Source organism: Trichechus manatus, unplaced genomic scaffold (assembly GCF_000243295.1).
Source record: "Trichechus manatus latirostris isolate Lorelei unplaced genomic scaffold, TriManLat1.0 scaffold01871, whole genome shotgun sequence".
Lineage (NCBI taxonomy): Eukaryota > Metazoa > Chordata > Mammalia > Sirenia > Trichechidae > Trichechus > Trichechus manatus.
The window spans coordinates 1-4,967 of NW_004445807.1; the positions used below are offsets into that span (position 1 = coordinate 1).

The window sequence follows — 4,967 nt, forward strand, 5'->3', positions numbered from 1 at the left end:
CATCTGTGGAAAGAGACAATGGAGAAGTTCAGTATTATCAATCAGTGTTCACTTTGTCAGCACATATACTAAAATTGGAATGATACAGAGAAGATTAGCATGACCTCTGCACAGGGATGACATGCAAATTCACGAAGCGTTCCATATTTTTATCGTACAAAAACGGCAATTAAAAATCCAAAAGATAAACAAGATTTCAAAAATGGACAGTGTCATAGAAGGTTTGAGGAGCACGTTTGAAACAATGGAAGACAGGATCAGTGCAATTGAAGACAAATCCTTGGATACCACTTCGTTTGAGGAAAAATCAGAGGAGAGAATGAAGAAAAATGAAGAAACCCTGAGAACAATGTGAGATACAATCAAAAGCAAAAATTTGCAAGCGATCAGAGTTTCAGAATGGGAGAGAAAACAGAAAACGCAGAGAAAAAATTCAAGCCTCAAGTTGCAATATTGAAGGTTTCTATAGGGAAAATATTGAAGGATGTAGGAAGCATGAAAAGAAGATGGAAGGAATACACAGTCACTGTACCAAAAAGAATTTGTCGATTTTCAACTATTTTAGGAGGTAGCATATGATCAAGAACCGATGGTACTGAAGGACGATGATCAAGCTGAACTGAAGGCATTGGCAAAAAACAAGGCTCCAGGAATTGACGGAATAACAATTGAGATGTTTCAACAAACGGATGCAGTGCTGGAGGTGCTCACTTGTCTATGCCAAGAAATTTGAAAGACAGCTACTTGGCCATCTAACTGGGAGAGATTCATATTCATGCTGATTCCAAAGAAAGGTGATCCAACAGGATGCAGAAATTATTGGACAATATCATTAATATCACACACAAGTAAAATTTTGCAGAAGATCATTCAAAAGCCGTCACAGCAGTACATCAACAGGGATCTGCCAGAAATTCTAGCTGGATTAAGAAGAGGACCTGGAATAAGGGATATTATTGCTGATGTGAGATGAATCTTGGCTAAAGCAGAGAATACCAGAAAGGTGTTTACCTGTGTTTTGTTGACTATGCAAAGGCATTCAACTCTGTGGATCATAACAAATTATGAATAGCATTGTGAAGAATGGGTATTCCAGAACACTTATTTGTACTCATGAAGAGCCTGTACATAGATCAAGAAGCAGTCGTTCAGACAGAACAAGGGGATGTGTATGGCTTAAAGCCAGGAAAGATGTGGGTCAGAGTTGTATCATTTCACCATACTTATTCAATCTGTATGCTGAGCAAATAATCCAAGAAGTTGGACTATATGAGGAAGAAAGGGGCATCAGGATTGGAGGAAGACTCATTAACAACCTGCGATATGCAGATGACACAAGCTTGCTTGCTGAAACTGAAGAGGACTTGAAGCACTTACTGATGAAGATCAAAGACTACAGTCTTCAGAATGGATTGCACATCAATGTAAACAAAACAAAAATCCTCAAAACTGGGCCAATAAGCAACATCATGATAAAAGGAGAAAATATTGAAGTTGTCAAGGATTTCATTTTACCTAGATCCACAATCAACGCCCACGGAAGCAGCGGTCAAGAAATTTGCATTGGGTAAATCTGCTCCAAAAGACCTCTTTAAAGTGTTGAAAAGCAAAGATAATCACTTTGAGGACTAAGGTTCACCTGAAGCAAGCCATGATATTTTCAGTCTCCTCCTATGCATGTCAAAGATGGACAATGAATAAGGAAGACCTAAGAATTGATGCATTTGAATTATGTTGGTGAAGAATATTGAATGTACCACGGACTGCCAGAAGAACAAACCAATCTGTCTTGGAAGAAGTACATCCAGAATGTGCATTAGAAGCAAGGATGGCATGAAACTTTGCCTCACATACTTTGGACATGTTATCAGGAGGGACCATTCGCTGGAGAAGGACATCATGCTTGGTAAAGTAGCGGGTCAGTGAAAAAGAGGAAGACCCTCAATGAGATAGATGGACACAGTGGCTGCATCAGTGGGTTCAAGCATAACAAGGATTGTGAGGATGGTTCAGGACCGGGCAGTGTTTTGTTCTGGTGTACATGGGGTCGGTCACTGTGAGTTGGAACCGACCCGACAGCACCTAACAACAACAAGTAGGCCTTTATTAAATGGCATGATTATGTCTTTTTTATTTCCATGCTGATTCAAATCCTAGTTCTGGCTGACATCTCAAAGGAAAGAGCTAAGCAACTAAGCAATTTCAATAGATCGCCTGCTCTCACATTCTCTTCTTCTTCCTCAATATTCGAATCCACCAGATCCCAACTCTAAAGTAAGGATGCTTTATTCCTTCTAAGTAACTCTTCTGCCTCTGCCTCTTAGTTGGTTTCTATTGTCTTGGGTTAAGGGAGAAGTGTAAAGAGAACAATAAAGGAAGTGTCAGGGGAGGACATGCAGTTCCTAGTTTTTTTTTCAGTTGTAAAAATACCTACTTTAACTTTGGGAGTTGATTTATATGGTTACCTTAAGGTAGGAAGTTGAAGCAGGTGGATTTTTGAGATTGCTTTTTAGCTTTGTAATTGTGTTTTTATGATACAGTAGTGTGATTATGCTGTTATAGCTTAGGTTATAAACGAAAACTGAGCCCACTGCCGTCGACTGAATTCTGACGCATAGCGTCAGAGTAGAACTACCTCATAGATTACCAAGGCTGTAAATCTTCGTGGAAGCGGACTGCCACATCTCTCTCCCATGGGGCTGTTGGTGGGCTCAAACTGCTGAGCTTTTGGTTAGTAGCGAGGCACTTTAACCATTGTACCACTAGGACTCCTAGCTTAGGTTATAGGGTCTTAAAATTAAGACACTTCCCTAAATCCATATTTATGATGAATTCTTTGGATAGGTATGCTTGGGCACCAGGCCAGTAATGCACAAAAGATGAAATGGCTGTCTGCCTTATTGAAGGCACAGCATGCTGGAACCCTGTATATCAAGGCATTGCAGTTCTTTTCAGTCTTGTCAAGCCTGATGAAGATGAAGATAGGACCAGAGAAGGTGAACCATCTTTCTCAAGCACTCTGCTTAGGACATTGCTGCCTATACTCTCAGTCCTGCTGAGACTGTACACATGACTTAGAGGAATTTTCACATCATCTTATAAAAAAAATCTTACAGCTATGTGAAAGCACTTAACTGAAAAGTGTAACAATCATTGCTCAGGAAATTTGCCAGAATAAAATCTTGATTGTGACCCCAGAATATTCACCCCCAAAATACTGACCTGAATGATTCTATAATTTAAAATTTTTAGTTTTTTTTTAAATATGTATTTATTGAGCACCATACCACTCTTTTACTAAGTGCCCATGTTCAGCATGACAAAGCTAATCTAAATTGTTATTGTTGTACTATGCGGAAATACATTAAAGCAAAAAGTTCCTAAAGATTTTTATATAAAAGGTCCAGACCTTCATCACTCTTGTTGATTCTTCCTTTTTTTAACCAATTCAACAATTACATGTATAATTTAGTGACATTGATTACATTCTTCATGTTGTGCAACCATTATCACTATCCTTTTCCAAATTGTTCTACCACCATTAACATAAACTCAGTGTCCCCCTAGGCAAAAACTCTCCCTTTCCCCCTCCATCCCTTCCCTGGTAACCACTGATAATCTTTGGTTTCTGTATATTTGCTTAATTCACATAGGGGAGATCATACATCATTTGTCCTTTTATAACTGAATTATTTAGTTCAGCATAATGCTTTCAAGGTTTATCCCTGTTGTGGCATGTGTTGATTCTTCTTGAAGATGAGTTTTCATTTGTGGAGATCTAATTTTCCATTTAAGTGTCAATTTGCATACATATACATACATATGTGTATGTATATATATATTTTGTTGTTGTCTTTGAATCATTTATTACATCATCTGCTGGAACAAGAGCTGTGCAGAAGCATTCGAGACTCTGAATAATAAGTGTTAAATGACTATGAGCCAAGAAAGAATAATTAGAAGTCTTATAAGAAGGGACCAAAAGAGACTTTACAACGTGACTCAAGGTTTTTCAGGCCTGACCAATAAAACAAGTCCCAATGATTTCCTAGGTAGCCAGGCTCCCTTTTCTTTTAGCTTAGATATAGATTGTTTTATTTTACCTGTAGTCTTAATTCAAGTACAACATGAAGTGTTAGTGATAGTACAGACGCCCCGCTTGTTGGCCAAAAGAAAATCCAAAGTCATTCTATTACCCATAACTGTTACCTCTTAACTATATCTGTTTGGGTTAAGGAAAATTGAGTTGTCATCCCCAGGGCTTGGACTGTTACTTACTATATTAGCCAAAGTAAGGGATAAATTTTTGTTGATAATCTCGAATTATACAGTTCCTGTTAATAGGACTGATATTTTTAGGAATCTATTCCACCAGTTATTATTATTATCCCAGAAAAGACTCTGTAAGGTGACGTGGTTCAGCAAGGGTGTTGGGGAGTCATATCCTTGGATTGACTGAATAGCTCCACAGAACAATTATCTTCATTCTGGAGTTGGCTTTTAAGAACCTGATGTCTACATAGGGAGAAAGAACCAGGAGTTACACAAGAGAAGAACTCAGTAAAGAAGGGAATGGAAAGGAGAGTGGGATTTATATGAGAATTTTGTTTTGATGGTCTTGGACAGAAGCTGTCTACTCTGGGTGGTCCTCTTTGTTCTGAGAATCTTGAGTGAATAGTTAAGTTCCATGGGCCCGCAGCTTCTGGAAGTACTTAGTTTAGGATCTGTAATGGGTGTTACTTTTCAGCTCTGCCAAGTTCCCTTCCATTTTTTGAGATTATATCGGAGGATGTGGCTAGTTCATGCTCATCCAGGAATTATGTCTCTAGAAGTTACATCCAGCGTTTATGTTTTATTCATCATTGTAACCTCAGCACCCAGCCCCCGGCCTGGTAACAATAATATTTATAAAATGAATATGCAGCTTTATATTATTCTTGGACTACATTAGGTATTTCAGTTGTGTT

At 38.4% G+C, this 4,967-nt stretch overlaps 1 non-coding gene across 1 annotated transcript; it reads left to right on the top strand.

Moving 5' to 3' along the window:
• The first annotated feature begins 44 nt into the window (after positions 1-44).
• Positions 45-151, top strand: LOC111819442 (U6 spliceosomal RNA). The gene has a single exon (XR_002823063.1). It is a non-coding gene; the product is annotated as a U6 spliceosomal RNA (small nuclear RNA).
• Positions 152-4,967: the final 4,816 nt, after the last annotated feature.